Raw genomic sequence first — 17,452 nt, forward strand, 5'->3', positions numbered from 1 at the left:
GTGACCCTCCCCACATAAGGAAAAGCTGCCATTATTTCTAATCATATCTTTTAGTCTCTTTTTTCTGGGAGATTGTGTTCCCAGAATCTCATAACTGAATAACTCTGTGTGGTGTATATGTTGACTGTGTAGTAGTCAGTCATAAGGGTATTATTTTCTTTATCCTGATAATAAATGTATTCTTTTGTAATTGCTTTGGTGGTTCTGTGCTTTTTAGGTGAACAATATGATTTCCAAGAAAAATAACATTATAGCCTTTGGATAATAATTTTCTGTCCATCATACCACATTGCCTCTTGTAATGAAGGGATTGGAGAAGAGATGGTAATGATAGGGAGAAAGAGGGAATGGAGTTGAGAGAGTGAAGAGATCATTCTTCTCCCTTCCTTCTGGGGGGAGATAAGTTCGGTTTCCTTGAAAGGGGAATATGTCTCCCCAGAGAATGTTTTCTGGGAGATAGAGGACAGGAGACTAGAGAGGGAATGCCTCAATGAGATGGCAAGATGCCTCCCTCAGAGGAGCCCAGGGCTCCTGAGGTCTAATCTACACTTGAGAGGCAAAATGATTTCTTATGCCTCTGCTTCCCCCAGGGATATTAACTGTCAGTCTCTTTCAGAGTATTATGACTATTCAACTGCCAAGGGGAGATGTCAGTTCCTTGGGTCAAGTAATCTTGAAACACTGGGATCTAGAAGTCAATCCCCTTTTGGGGAGAGGTGTGACTCTCCCTAAATCTTCAATCCCCTTAACTATGTTGTCTAGAGACTGGCCCCGACCTAAATCTTAAATATCAGGTGATTTATTGGGGTTCAAGTAGGGAAGGGTTGGCAAGGATACCAGGTATATAAACAGGGAAGCCCTACAAATTGTCCCCTTTAGCAGGTTGACCCTCCAAAGTCTGGGGGTTCAAACCTTCTCAACCTTTCTTTCCAACTTCTTTCTTTCCAACTGTGTGTTAGTTCCTACTCTCAAGCTAACTAAATCTTGAATAAAGGAGTCCAGGGTCAGGTAAGGGAGAGAGAAACAGAGAGAGAAATCCTTGGAAGGGATCTGTGGATGGCTCCCTTCAAAAGTCCCAATCCACAATCCCACTGCTTTCACTGAGAGTCCTATTGGAGGTATTCAGGGGTTCAGAAGAGACAATAGATCTCCAAAGATCTTTTCAGCCTAGGGAATTCACCTACCTCCTCTGGCTCCCAGCTAGACCTGAAGTTGCCAGGTGGATCTTCAAGCTTCTGATTCTGGTCTAGAATTCTCAGTTTTTTCTTCTTGCTCCTCCCCCACTCTCTTTGGCTAGTCTCTCCTCCATGTAGAATTGTCTCTTATCTTATGCTCTATAATGATGATAATGATCACAGCATCTAACATTCAAAAAGTACTTCAAGATGAATAAAACTCTGTGTGTGTGTATAAAATCTCATTTGATTCTCACAACCACCCTGTGAGATAGCTTGCTATTACCCTTTTATTTATTTTTAATTTTTTAAATATTATTGCAAGGCAAATTTATTAAGGCTCAGGAAAACCATATTACATAGATTTACAGAATGTGTTCTCATTTTAAATCTTATGACAAATGAAAGCTAGTAGTTATTGTGAATGAAAAGACAATCTCAAACTATAAGGAGAAAATTAAACTTGCTGTTCAATGCTACTTACAGACTGTTTCACAATTACAACCTAAGTCAGTAAAGTTTTAAAGTTATGAATGTAAAAGTTTTAAAATTGCATAATGAACTTGATTAAGAACTTATATCAGTTACATTCTGATTTAAAGTCTTTTGTGGGCTAGTTTTGGACTCTAAAGACCATATTATTTTTTCATGGAAAGAAAAGGTGTTCTAAATAAATGACTTTCAAATGAAATTTTAGAATACAGCCCTTTCTTTAGCTGGGAGCTGCCTATAGTAAAAATACAATCAGCCAGGTAACATGGCACACACCTCTAGTCTCTGCTGCTGGGGAGATTGAGGCTGCTGGTTGACTTGAAACTGAGAATTCTGAGCCACAGTTAAGGCTAAAGTTAACTAGGTGTTTGCTCTAAGTCTGGCACCAATATGGTGAGCCCCCAGTGAGTGGAGTTGGAAAAATGAAGCAAATTAGAGCTTCCAAACCAATCATTTGGCAATGGGATCAAGCCCTGAGTACTCACTGCACTTCTTGTCAAGTGAAATGGGGACACCCAGTCTCAAAAAAAAATTTTTTTAAAGAAGAAGAAATACAATCAAAGCTCTTCAATAATATTGCCCCAGTCATTGCCTGCAATGCTGCCATTGAGTTAAATGTATTAAAAAAGAAAGATAATATTTACATGGCTCTGTTTTCCCATAAGGCATTGTAATAACCCTGAGTAACTTGTATAACATATTCCTGTAAGAGAATATAATTTATCTTAGACTTCAGTCTTGTGCTCGGTTCACACTGACTTCATTTTAAAAACATATTTTTCTCACTTTTTTCTATCACTTGCTTTTTCATAAAATATAGGCAAAATATTTTTTCAATACATTATGCATATTTTGGAAAAAAATAAAATATAGTAGCACTGGTTAAATGATTATATTTTTATTTATAAGAATTAGAAGAACATATTATATATAACCTTCAATTTAAAAAATGAGATATACAACTGTTGTAATCAGAGATAACATTCAAATCTTAAGATCAACTTATATAACTTCAAAGGAAAAATAAATTATTTTCTGGAATGGGCCCTTTTGCTAAAACCAAAGACTGTGGGGATTTGAAACTATTTGGAGAATAAAAGAAATTTTTTACAAAGCATCAGTCTCTTTTCTTAGTCAATATTCTATTCACGATGTGGTAATTTTTTTCTTCTTAAGTGCTTTTATTGGAATTAATTTTTCACCTTGACTAAAACATAGTTTCTCCCACACACATAAATTTCATAAAATGTCAATTGTACTTCACCTCCTATGATTTTGTACTTCACCTCCTATGAATGACATTTAAGCAGGACACTAGATTCTGAACCCTAGAAGGAAGAGATTTTGCTTCTCTTCAATTCTCCTCTGCTCATATTTTTCTTCTCAAGCAGAGGTCTAGTACTTAACACTTGGAATTTAAACACCACTTTTTATCCAAAGTTTCAAAGGATTTTACAAAAAAAATATCACAAATTTATACATGAGGAAATTGAGGCATAAAGAACTATAAGTAATTTTCCAAGACTGATAATGCAGGCTAGTGGTGTGATACAACAGGACTTCCAACTTCCAGTTCCTTTAGATAACTGCTAATGGACATAATTAGCCTCAAAATCTGTGTTAATATATACTGACATTTATAAAGATTTAAAAAGGAGGCAAGGGACAAATACATTTTTTTTGTAAACAGTTCTTATATCATACCCACTGCAGAATGTTTAACAAAGCATTTGAGTCATAGTTCTTAAGACAAAAGCAGTTATAACTCAAAATCAAATATGTACTCATTGGCCAAATAGATTCATTAGAATATGAAAGCCACCAATGCTAGAGTCAGGATGATGATCAGTACAGTTGGTCCAGTGTAATCTGTGTTGGGGTTCGCTGTTGGTCTTGAATATCAGGTGAAGTCGATGTTCTTCTTTGCTACTGGACCCAGCGCTGTTGAGGGCTCATGGAGGTATTCTTGGAAACAGTATGGAGAGGCTCCTGTAGCGATGTTGCAGTAATATACTATGAATCACACAAAGAACTGGCTGTTATATCCTGGAGTGTTGTTTCAGATCTACCTTCCTGTTGTGGCTCATTTAAGGAGAAAGAGTGGTTTAAATCTGGCATAGTACTGATAGGCTTTTCAGATGAATTGACTTTGGCCTTGAAAATGATTTATCTAGCAAGTTCCTTGGCTTCTTGGTCAGTCTGGCTTGAATCACTTCCTGAAGATAAAGGCAAAAGCAGAGTGATCTTCATTACTGAGTCACATCCCTCACAACAGAAATCTTGTAACTTTTTGGCAAGTACTCTTCTTTCCTCAGATGAGTAGAGATCTTATGGTACCCTCTCTTTTTGTTGGCATAAATCCAATGATGGCTAACAACACTGTTCTGATACTCCCTAAAGGCTGCCAAGTTTCAGGATGATGTCCTGAGATGCCTGAACAAATTTTCTTGCCTATTTCAAGCCTTCCATTAGCCTTTAATAGAGTAATGTTGGATGGTTTCATAGGATATTCTGGTGGCATCACTATTTGTTCATGATAAACTCCTCCATCACAATCAGAATCTGGGGAGCCCTTAACAGTGAAGTGACAGTCAAAAAGGTTGTCTTCTAATGTCTGAGAATGGTAGTGATCTGTAGGATCTTTCAATGCTGCTGCTTCTTTCATTAAATGTTTGACAGCTAGGCTCTTGAGGTGTAGGGGATGTCCATGGTGACCTCACCACCCTACCTCTTCCTGCTCCTAGACTCCACGCTGGTGGTGGCCCCAGTTCTTGCCCCTTTTACCCTGACTTTTTATTATTATTTTTTTAGCTTTTTTAACATATTGTATTTGTGCATATTCATGATGGTCTTGAAAGTGCTTTGCAAATTGTTCAGCATTATTTAAGTGTCAGGGAATAATAATGATTATGGTAAAAATATTGACATATATTACTGTAAAGAAAAAGAATGGGAGAAAATTTGAGTCATATAAAGTTAATGAGTCTACAGTCACACCCAGTTTTCTGAGATCCTGAGCAACAGTATCAACATACTTTTACAGACAAAAAGAAAACATACCTAGTGGTTACTTCAAAACAATAGAACAGGAATGGGACAAAAGGAATTAAGGAACTATGCAGCCCCAGTTTCTTTAGCTAATTTTGCAATTAATTTCACTAAAGAAGTGGATTTCAAAAGGGCAGAAGAGTGGTGTTGCTAGCAAGCTAGAGTTTTAACAAATAGCTACATATTAATAATTATATTTATCAATCAATAATAATACACAATCAATAACTAAATTTGCCAGTACTTTATGTGTTAAAGAGGAGGTATTAGAGTCTCATATCAACTCTGTGTCATTGGTATTATAATGATAATTAACTCCTCTTTGAAAAGAAATGGGCTTTCAGATATTAAGTGACTTTCCAAAAGTTACATAGCTCATAAATATCAGGAGGAAGGAATTTCTGACTCTAGGTATATCCATTACAGATTGATAAAGATGATGATTAGTAAGGAGAAAATAAGGAAGGCTTTTATTTATAAAAAAACAGTCAATAATCTCATTAGCTCTTAGTTCCTGACTCTGAATTGATATCCAGAGATAATTCTGTGAATAACTTAATCCATTCAACATTAGAATTTATGTTCTTAGGCCAGACTATTCTGATTGGTGGATGAGTATTCCATATTCCTCAAAATCTAGTCAGTCCTTGATTATATCAATCAAATGTTGCTGTATTCCCATTCTGTCATCCACCTTAAATACCTACTTGCCATCACACCACTACTCCTTAGTTACCCATTCCTTCATTTTACATCTCTTCTTAAGTAAAAGCAGATTAATAACACCATTGTTTCTTAAAGTATGTCAATTTTATCCCTCAAGAGAGCACTCACCATTTCTGTCCCTTCATAGAGAGCAAGATGACCTTCCATAGTCAGAAAATTTTAAAAATTAATTTGGGTTAGAATGGACCTCTGACCTTGATGGTTAAATCTATAAATGAAAAAAAAAATCCTCCTACCTTAATATTTCTGACAGAAAAACACCTGTTGTCTATCCTTAAAAGACCTCTCCAATTTGGAGAGACTACCACATATTAAGATAGAACACTCCATTTTTGGATATTTTTAGGAAGTTTCCTCTACCTCCTTTCATTCAGGCAATATGTCTTTCCTTGAAATTTCCCTCCACTGATACTGGTCCTGTCCCCTGTAGTCGTTCAGAATAGTATAATCACTCTTCATCAGATATGCCTTCTAGAACTTGAAGAGTTCCTTTTGATGAATTTTAGTTTTTTTAATGTCCTAAACAAATACAAACTATATTTTCTGATAACCACTAGTAAGAAACATCTAATGAAATCTTATTAAATGTTCTAATTTGTTTGCTTAAGGATAAGAAGAAAAAGCTTATAAGTAGAATAAAATAGGAAATAAAAATAATGGATGCTTGAAGGATAGAAAACTTTAGATCTTCTGGTGTTAAATCAAGTCTCAAGAAGAAATACTCCTGTACAGTTCAAATGATTTTCACATGGCATGAACTCAATGTTTTTCTTTATTTTTTTCTTGTTCAATTAAAAAATATATGTTCTTTTTTCTTTCTTATTTGCATATGGTTTATTGCTTGATTTAATTGATTAACGTAATGCAGAGTCCAGGTAAGCTTCACTCATACATAAATGAGGAAACTGAGTCCAGGAAAAAGAAGGCTTTCTTTTTACCCCCAAAGAAAACATAGTGGCACTCAATCCTAGAGTTTAGGTCTTTTGGCTCTCATTCAGCACTATTAGGTTAGGCCACCCAGCAAAAATATTTCCTGGGCCAGGAAAACATGGATAGTTAGATAGATGATGATGTTGTCATTGATGATATTGTTGTTGATGATGTTGATGATATTGTTGATGATGATATAGTTGTTGATGATGTTTTTGATGATGATGATGATGATGATGATGATGATTGAATCTGGAGTTGGAAGTTTTTCTTCCATTTTAACCTTTCTGATCATTCCCACTGTAATGTCTAAAATTTTCTAAGAGACTGTCTCCAATATCTTTCACCCTTCTATTGTATTGGTCTTCTCCCAACCTCCCACCATGCACTTCTTTATGAAATATAAAATTACCTCATTTTATTTCTTTTCCCATTTCATAGTATTATCCTCTTTAATTTTTTCCTCTAGTTTATATATATATATATATATATATATATATATATATATATATGTATGTATACATATATGTATCATATACGCACATTTCATGCTATACATCTTGTCACTGTTCCCTCTAAGTATATGTCTTCTAGCTACCCTGATGATTATAACAATTTTTAAGAGTTACCAATATCATCTTTTCTTATAGGAATAAAAATCATTTTAACTTATTGGGTCCCTTAAAAAAAGCTTTTTGTTTGTTTGTTTGTTTGCTACCTTTCTTAATCCCCTTTTGGTGATTCTCTTGAGTTCTGTGTTTGGGCAACAAATTTTCTTTTTAAGTGAGGTCTTTTCTTTAGGAATGCTTGGAAGTCTTCTATTTTATTAACTGACCATACTTTCCCCTGAAAGAATATAATAATTTTCCTGGGTAGTTGATTCTTGGTTGTTGGTCAAGTTCCCTTGCTTTCCAGTATATTATATTCCATGCCTTCCAGTCCTTCGGTGTGTATGCATTCAGTTCCTATGTTATCCTAACTGTGGTTCCATGATAGCTGAGTTGTTTATTCTTAGCAGATTGTAGTTTCTTTTCCTTGGTCTGGTGGTTCTTGAATTTGGCTATTGTAAGAATTAAAATTGATTTGGCTAAATATGAAAGCTAAAAAATAATATTGTGGTCCTCATTAATAAAAATATTAGCCCTTAAATCAGAAATGACTATTAGCAGTTTTTTATTTATAACAAGTTAGAGATAGTGAAAGTGAGAAATATAGAAAGGAAACAAAGACTGGTCTAGCCTGCCAGCTCTAAGTACTGTTCTTCTGAAGTAAAGCTCAGCCCCTGGGAGGGGCTTCACCAAGTCCCTATCTCCACATCGATTTCCTAGTAGTTCTCAGCCAAAAGTCCTGGTGGTGTCTTCAGCCAGAGTTCCATCAATTCAGAAAGACTACAAGGGAAAAAAAAGTATGTCTCTTCAGCTCTACTCACCAATGCAGAATCCAAGCAACCAGTCTCTCCAAAACCAAAGTAGGAAAGAGACCCAGACTATGTTGATCTATGCTTTTACACCCCTTTTTCTGTGCCATTTCCTGTCTTTCCCCATCTTCATAGAAACCAATTGCAGTCTTTCAATTTGCCCTAGGTTGAGCAATACCCTTTGGAGGTGAGACTTTTCTCTACTAAGTGACTTGTGAATTCTCTTACTTAAGTGTTAAATAGGAGTATTTTGAGTTCTTAATTGATTAAGTTATAGGTTGCTGATAGATTACATTAAAATAGATAAAGAGAGTTGATTCTATCTTTACACTATAACTTTCCTGGACACTGGCAATTGGGATTAAATACAGGAGGTGATCTGTGGATTCTTTCAATCTCAGTTTTTCCCTCTTGTTCAAGATTGTTGGGGAAGTTTGCTTAGATAATTTCCTGTAGAATGATGCCCAGTCCTTTTCTTTTGTCATGATTTTGCAGTAGTTCAATAATTCTTAAATTGTCTGTCATGCATCTATTTTCCAGGTCTGTAGTTATATCAATGAGGTGTTTCATCTTTTCCTCAATTTTTTTCATTCTTTTAATTTTGTTTTATAGACTCTTGCTGCCATGCGAAATCTTTTACTTCAAGTTGTTGGATTCTAATTTTTAAAGATAGAATTTCATTCCTGGATTTTTGGTTATCTTCCTTCTGGCCTGTTTTTCTTTGTAAGTCATCTTTCACTTTCTTTGCCTCATTTTCAAGCTGGTCAATTCTGGCTTTTAAGACTTTTTTTGTTTATATTCATATGCTTCTGTTTCCAGATGGCTTATTTTGCTTTTTAAGTTCTTTTCCCAATTGTCTTGAACCTTTCTTAATTGTTTTTTTCAATTAGGTTTTGAGTTCTTCCAAAGCCTGAGTCTAATTCATTGCAGTTTCTCCATTTTTGCTTGGTGTCCCTTTGTCCTCCTCTGTTCCATTTGCTCTTTGTCCATTACCTGGATAGAAGCTGTTGATTATGAGATATTTTTTCTTTTTATGTTGTTTACTCATATTTTTCCTTCCCTCCCCCACCCCCAACATTGTCTGTAATCTTGCTCCTTTGATTATTTGCTGAATCTATGGGTTAGGGTTATTCTATCCTGAAGAGGCTTCTTCTCTGCTCTGCTGATTGACTAGATTAGGCTTATGAAGTATTAATGAGTCCTGAGTCAGATCTTCCTCAGTTGGCAGCAGAAGCTGAAGGTGTGGGGGCTGAAGGGAGCTGTGCTTCCTGCCCTGTTATCAAGATATTCTATCTTGGTTGCAGACTTTGCCCTAAGATCCAAGTCAGATGGATTCTTTCTGAGGATCTCAGCAGAGTTGGTTGGGGAGGGATGATAGAGATTGATTTTTCTCTGCCTCTCTGAAGACTTCCTTTCTGCCCTGTTGATAGACTAGATACAAACTGATCTGTGGAGCTGGATGTGACCTGGAGCCAAAACTTCTAGAAGTAGACACCTAAGATGGAGTAGGTTGGCTGGGACTAGGCTGCCCTCTCCCCTATGACTCTCCTCCAGCTGCCTCCCTGCGGCTGTGGTTAGAGCCCTGAGTTTGGATTCTAGCATCCTCAGGAGACTCAGCACTGTATGTAAGGGAGAGGTCCTGGGAACTTCCTTCTTCATTTTCCTTAAACCTGAGAATTCAGGCTTCTCTACTTATTTTTTAAATTGAATCGAGCAGTAGGGTCTCCCAGCTCTGTCTTGTTGTTAGATTTGGTTTTCTTCCCCCTAAAAGTACTTTGTTTTTGATTGATGTGGAAGGGTTTTCACATAGTTCTGGACTTTTGCTGCTTTTAAGTGGCCATCTTGACTCCACCCCCCTACCTTGACTTTTAGATAAGAAAAACAAGTCTAAGAGAAATTAAGTGACTCATCCAAGGTGTAAGAGATAATAAGAATCTGAGGCGCAATTCAAATTCAAGGTTACTTTACTCATAGCATATTATTCTATCCACTAAGCCAAGTTGCCTTTCACCACAAACCAGGTTAACTATTACATATGATTTGTGATAATTTCCTTAAAACTAAATTTTCAAAATCAAATTCTATGAAGTCTCAAGAAGAAAGTTATTGCCAACGAGGTAGATGAGAAAAGGGAAGAGTAGAAATATTTGTTAGGCTTCAGAAAGATAGGTAGGACTTCAACAGATGAAGAGACAGAAGCAAGGAGATGACAAAGCATAATGTATGTTTCTTTCAGGATAAAGAATACCACCCAATTTATCTGGAGTATTACTGAGTATGAAGTAAGGCTGGAAATGTAGACTAGTGTCAATTTGTAGAAAAGCTTTGAATTTCAGGTACAGGAACTTGGTTTCTTAGGCAATAAGGACACATAAAAGATGTTTGAGCAGAGGGGTGACAGAACTAGATCGAGGCATGAGGATTACTTTGGCAGTCAGATGAAAGTCATGTTGGAATACAGAGATGGTAATGTTGGAAAAAAGACAGTTTTTTACAATAGCCCAGATGAATAGTCAAGTGCAAATGCAAAAACTCAGGTGACAGAATAAGTACAAGGGATGTTAGAGAACTTAAATCTATAATCTTGATAGAATTGTATCTGAAAGATGAGAACTACAGAGAAATCAAGACAAATGCAAGATTTTTAGCCCGGTCACTAGAAATATGACCTTTTTAGGGTCTAAAATGGAAGTAGACAAAATGGAAATAATAGATTAAAACGGAAAATAAGTTAAATATTAGATAAAATAAGTTTGAGGTGCCAAAAGAACCTCTATGTAGAATTGTCTAACAAGAATTTGAGGATGTAGGCCAGGTAGGAAAGAGAAGGGAGTTGGTTATCCATAGGAGGCATCTCCATAGAAGTGATAATTTAAGCTGTTTGACTCATGTTATCCCATTGAAGGCACACAACAACCCTGAGAGGTGATTATGACAATTATTATTATTAATATGTAGAGGAGAAAAGTAAAGTTGAGCATAGTTATGTCTCCCATTAATTAGCACTTATAATTAGGAGTAAATGATTATTACCTAGGCAGAGAATCAAACAATAAAGAAGGACTCACTGATAGGGTTTCAAGGAACATCTTTGTCCAGGAGGACTAGAAGAGGAGAAAGTTAATTAAACATCCAAGGGCCACACAGATATGGAGAGAAACACATTTTCCTTAGTCATCTCCTTTTTTTTTTATAACATCTGAGAAAGATTTCCCAGTTGTTTTCTCTACCCTCCCTCCACTCAGGTACTTAATACTTCACACTTAGTTTTTGCTTTGTTTCCTCCTCTCTACCGCACCCCAACCCCATTGAATCTTCAAAGCACTTAGTAAACATTAAATAATTAATCTTCACAACACTCTTGGAAAGAAGGTCTGCATTATTATCACCAGGATAAAACTGGAGGCACACTGAAATTAAATGAGTTGCCTGAAGATAAACAGTAAGTCATTATCAGAGAGGGAATTAGTAGATTATTCCCAGTCACATTCTGAGACCACACTAGGTCCCCTCCTATCCCAATAAGGACCCAGCATATTCTCTTCACACTTCTCCAAGGAGCAGAGATATTTCACAAGCATAATCAGAATATATGTATAAAGGATAATTCTAGCCAGAACAAACTCAGCTTCAGCAATGTTGATAGCTGGACTCCACTTCAACTATCCATAGCTACCATAAATCCAGATATGGTAGAAAAAATATCATATTTGTCCTGTCAGGAAGGCTCACTGTGTGACCTTAGGGAAGGTATTTAACCTCACTGGGTCTCATCTAAGTAAAATGAAAGATTGGGAATAGTTTATTTTTTATCAAATTAGTTCCAAAATGATATACCTCTTTGAATTTTTAATAGCTTAACAGATGATGGTTTCTCAGGAAGGACATCATACTCTAAGAAATCCAGATATCAACTTAGTGTTTCAGTTGTTATACTCTAAAATAAGTGTAATTATTTTCACCTAAACCTAATAGTTGGCATGAATATTAGTTGATATTGATAAAAAAAAACATATAATTACAAAGAAAATACTATCTTATAGGGAAACTATAGAGAAACTTTAGCATTTGCTGAACATCAAGAACACACTAGGATCTATATACAACATATAATTAGTTACTGTTCATATTCCCTGAATTTAAGTCATAGTAATATTAATATGCATATCTTGATAGATTTAGTTGCATTTGTTATTAGTAAGGTACACTAAACAATGAAATATAGATAGACAAATAGATGGATAGGCAGGCAGAAGGATAGTTAGATAGTTGAAGACCAAATGGCAAAACATACAAATTTTTAAAGGTACCAAGAAAAGAATGCAGACAAAACTAGAAGAACAAAAAATTTGGGAGGGAGAGGGATTAGCAGCAAGTTTCACTGATGAAGGCCTCATTTTAAAAATATATAGAGAATTGAGCCAACTAATAAAAAAATGAGCCATTCCCTAATTTATATATGTCAAAAATATAAATGAGGCAGTTTTCAGAAGATCTCAAAGTGAGCAGAATTAAGAGAACATTATACACAGCAACAACAAAAAAAAGATGAATAAATGGGAATGACTTAGCTATTCACAGTAATACAATGATCAAAGACATTCCCAAAGGGCTTGTGATGAAAAATGCTATCCACCTCCAGAGAAAGAACTTATGGAGTCTGAATGTAGATCAAAGCAGATGACTCTTCACTTTATTTTTTTCTTTTGTGTATGTGTCTGTATCTGTCTTCTTTCATACCTTGATGAAAATGGAAATGTGTGTTGTATGATAGCACATATATAATCAATAGCAAATTGCTTACCATATCAGGAAGGGAAAGAAGAAGGGAGGGAAAGAATGTGGAACTTCAATGAATTTTTAAAAATTGTGTTTACATGTGAGTTGGAAAAAATAAAACATTAATGGGAAGGGGGAAAAAAGAAAAAGTGCTAGCATTGGAGCAGCAGTGATTGGGCTCCCTTCCTGATTAAAAAAAAAAAGAATGAAAACCAGAAGACACATCTTCCCAGGATAGCATCACTTTTGAAGCACCAAAACCTTGCAGATCCCCAGAACCAGGTTTGAAAACCATAGAATAGAAAAAGGCTCTGGGTTGGGAGGGTACCTCCTTACCCCTACCATAGGAACTGAACACAACTTTAACATGACATTAAAGCCAAGGAATAGACTGGAAAATGAACAAACAACAATTGCCTAAAAATGAATTTGACCATAAAAAACTGCTAGGGTAAAAGAGAAGATCAAAATCCAAAGTCAGAAGAAGACAATTGTATGAAAATAATTATAAGCAAAGCCCTGAAGGAAAAATTACAAAATGGACAGAAGCCCAACAAACATTCCTTGAAGTGTTAAAGAATAAGACTGGTGAAGGAAAAATTGAACAAAAAAATGACAATGAAGGAACAAAATTATAAAAATAGAATTAACAGCATCATAATCAAAATCAAAGCAATCTACAGTCATATTCAATATGTTCTAAATCACTACTTATTAGAGACATTCAATGTAAAACAACTGAGGTATAATCTAAAACCATCAGATTGGCTAACATGACAGAATAGGAAAGGGACAAATGGTAGAGGGGATATAAAAATAGGGATACTAAAGTATTCTTGGTGAAGTTATAAACTGTTTAATCATTCTGAAGAACAATCTGGAATTACAGTTTTATCTCATTTTATATGACCAGTATGTTCTATATAATTGAAAATCTGTTACCCTAAAAAATAACTACATTTCCCAGGAGCCCACTGACTTCCTGTCATCACATACTTCTTGTAGACAGATGATATTAGGTAGTGGGCGGTCCTCTTGGTTCTTTTCTTGGGCTTGTAGCCAGCATGGTGGTAAGCTAAGCAGAGGGATTTTGAAATGAGCTAATCAGCCGTGGGCACATGGTCTTTATTTATTTTATCTGCTTTATTCCTTGATTTCTAATGAATATTAATAAATTTCCTAAAATATACCATTTTATCATTTGAGATTAATTTTAATTTTTATAGTTTTGGGCAACCAGAAGGGATGAGAAAAACTCTCAATTTTTTAAAGATAGCCTAGATAAATTTTAATCCCCATTTTTCCTGCTGAGGCTTTTTGTCCACCCCACCCACCCACCCACCCTCGCTTTGGAACTGCTGCCTTTTTCTTTCCCTACTTTTTGCCTGATTGCCCTCCCTACTGGCCAAGGCTATTTTTAGCCAGGGGACTAAAGCAGAAGAGATAAGGTGTTTTTCTCACCCATCTGCTTGAGCTCATGTTCCTCAGGTCCTCACTGCTGCCTCTGACATTGCTGTTGCTGATACTGCCTGATCCTGCTCTTGAATCCTCCTCTGTATATTTGGCCCCAGGAGCTCCTGCTTCTGAAGGCTCCTCCTGATCTCCAGCCCCAGCCCAGCCCCAGCCCCAGTCCAGTTGGGCTGCTGGTAGCTGCAGCTGTGTCTTCAGAATCACAAACTAGCCAGTAAAAACTGTGGTGTATTTTTCTTAGGCAACAATTAGCATCCTAACTCCCTTTCCATGTGGCTGGGGAAACTAGCATTTTACTTGGGGTGGGGGGGGAGGAGAAGAAGGAAGTTACTCTTCCAAACAGGAAGTAAATTACAGGCATAGCTCATTCTATGAAAGAGCAATACATTACCTATTTCAAACAGCTTCTAGCTTTAGGATGTTTTTTCATGGGTGCACTAATCTTTTCATTTTTCTTGCCTAAGATTCAGGGGAGAAATTCATCTCCCTACAACACTTTGTCACTTGGGCCTGCTGTACTAAGAGACTATTTTGAATGGTAATTGATAACTAAAGATCAAGCTGTTATCTTCTTTCTTCCTTCCTTCCTCCCTTCTTTCCTTCCCTTTAGCCTCCCTTTTTCTCCCTTCCCCCTTCCTTCTTTTTCCCCCTTGTTCTTCTAATCAACTCAGTGTGAGTTTATGATGTCTCAAATGAAATATTCTTTCTCTTCTTTATCTTAAGTAAGGGGTTTATTTGGGGAAGACAGGACATGATAAGGAATTGAAGGAAAGAAGATTTTGGGGTTTCCCTAATACTGCCCAGTCTCTAAGATTCATCTAGTTTTAGATTCCTCAAACCCATGTTCTCCCACCCTATGGGAAATACTACAGTTCTGACAAAAGAAATATGGACAGATAGAGAAAGGAACTTTAAGGAGACTGGAGGTGGAAATTTTAATCCTTTTCAGACTCCATTTTTTGTGAAAGTCTCTGTATCTTATTGTATTTTGCTGATTGTCTGCTTTAAGATTTAACTGTTGTTTTAAGTTCATATGTTAATGCATTCAATACTATTCTATTACACAGAATCACTTTAATTTACTGTGTTTTAACTACTGTTATATTCTATTATCTTTCCCCTATAACTATACTAAATAAATATTATTGAATAAGCCCATAAAAACAGCTTTTTATTCCATTTTTGGCTTTGTAAATTGTCATATAGATTATGTATGGACTTCATCAAAACTGGTTACAATTGTGTAATAACCTTTGGAAAATTTAATGACCTAAATAACTCAAATTAGTTTTAAGGGATCTTTAGACATGATTTTTAATTTTTTTTTCAACAAATCTGACTGATCATTTTGCTTGCCTCTGAGCTATTTGTAACAAGAAGTAAGATACATTTTAGTAGCTGAAGTGAAGTACAATTATAATCCCCACCTCCCATATTTGTAAAAATGTGAATGGATGGGACATCAGAGTCATACCAAAGGAGCTGGGAAGTTGAACCCAGAGCACTGTACCCCTGGATGGCTCCCAAGAGGGAGCATCTCTCATTTGTAACTCTTCAGCTTATGATATATACCCTTCCACCAGAATGATCTATAATCTTGGTGACATTTTTAGACCCAACATCAACAGTCCAGAGGTTTGGATTTTTCTAGACTCCTCTACCACATTTTTGTAATGATAGCAGTAATAGATTTAAGAAAAAAACAAAATATCTTCAACCAAGGTTGAAACATTACTGCACCTTAAAAACTTGTGACAGGTATCCATTAGCTTCTAAGATTTTTTAAAATGTCATACAGCAGACTCGTGTGAATCCTAATGATAGTGGGTTTGTTTGCTATTGTAATTAAATGGGCTATTATAATGTTGGGGATTTTGATACCTTTTTAATGTGCATTACCTATTGTGTTACTGTTCTTTATTAAAAAAAAACTATTATGCTGTGAAAATCATTTGCTCTGCACTCACAGTGGATCATGGTCAGGTTTGAAGGAGGACATGGATCTCATTTTGTGGGTGAGAAACCTTTGTACTCTACCCTTCCTTAGGTGACACAGTGTGTCAATGATTGTAAGCTATATATTTTTGAAAAAAAAAACTCTTTTATTATTGTTTTTGATTGCATGTGCAATATACCATTTCAGTTTTGTTTTTTTTTTCTCTCTGTTTTGTATTTGAAGCACATATCACCAGTATTGGGAAGATTTTCTTTAATTTGTTTTTTATCCTGCAGTAATATAATTTAAAATACATTTGCCCTAATGTCAATGCATAACCGAAAAGCTTTAGACTATAAAAATGATGCCACTGGTTGTTTTAAAAAAATTATGGAATTTGCTTAATGATTCTGTCTGATTCTAGGAGAAGGGAATACAAAGAGAGCCATTGCACAGTGCCAAAGAAGCATAACGCTACTTGCATGGTGCCAATAGAGCACAAGGTCAAAGAGACCAAACCAATCTTATGTAGATTGATAACATTCTGCACAAAGAGTACAAAGACTAAATCATGTGTGAGACTCAAGTTTGTGGCTGTTTAACATGTTTTAAATGCAGGTCTTTCTTGTGCCACACACTATAAAATACATGACATCGATTATTCTGACTCCATCCTGGCTCCCATTTGCTCCTAAAATGTAGTCCCTTTTCTCTCTTATAGTATGTCCACTTCCTGTAGTCTTGGCTGAAAATGGGTAAGTGAAATATTATTGCATTTTGTCTTATAGCCTTGTGGAATAGAAATTACTTTAGTTGGGCCCTGATTCAAGGACCTGTTATAAATTTATTTTTCTTTTGCTTAGAATTTTTACACATAAGATTTGATAGTCTATATTTGATCCACAAATTATTTTCTCTTTTATTTGGATTTTTTTGATGTTTTTGATTTCTCTTACCAATTGATTCATATACCTTATAACTCAACCATGCATTCCTAAGTGATCCCTGTGTTTTCAACACCCTCTTCAGGGGGGATTTATTATTATTATTATTCTAAATAGCAAAGTTTAAATATTTTTGAGAATAATTTTAGGTTAAGAAACATGCTACCTCTCCAAATCCAGAAAAAGAACTGTTTGGAGAAGGCACCATGAAGATGCCTGCACAGACCACATGCTGCACCAGAAGATCCAGAGTGAAATTTGGGATGTGGTGATTTGAACTGTGTTGGGTTGAATGCATTTGTTTTGTATGTATATGCTTATGCCAAATGGGATTACCCCCTAACTGTCTTTTTTTTTAATGTGCCTAGCAATTCTTGGTTTTGTTCTCTTTTCCTTTTATGCACAAATTATTGTAATTTCAAAGTTGGTTATGTTTACAAGATCAATTGGAGACACCAGTCTTCCATGGATCTCAAGGGAGAATATATAATTGAAAATCTGTTACCCTAAAAAAGAACTACATTTCCCAGTAGCC

General features: G+C 35.7%; 1 pseudogene; it reads right to left on the bottom strand.

Moving 5' to 3' along the window:
• Positions 1–3,178: 3,178 nt before the first annotated feature.
• LOC100616948 (ubiquitin-conjugating enzyme E2 J1-like) overlaps positions 3,179–17,452 on the bottom strand; it is a 47,562-nt pseudogene continuing 33,288 nt past the window's right edge.

Source organism: Monodelphis domestica, chromosome 6, assembly GCF_027887165.1.
Source record: "Monodelphis domestica isolate mMonDom1 chromosome 6, mMonDom1.pri, whole genome shotgun sequence".
Lineage (NCBI taxonomy): Eukaryota > Metazoa > Chordata > Mammalia > Didelphimorphia > Didelphidae > Monodelphis > Monodelphis domestica.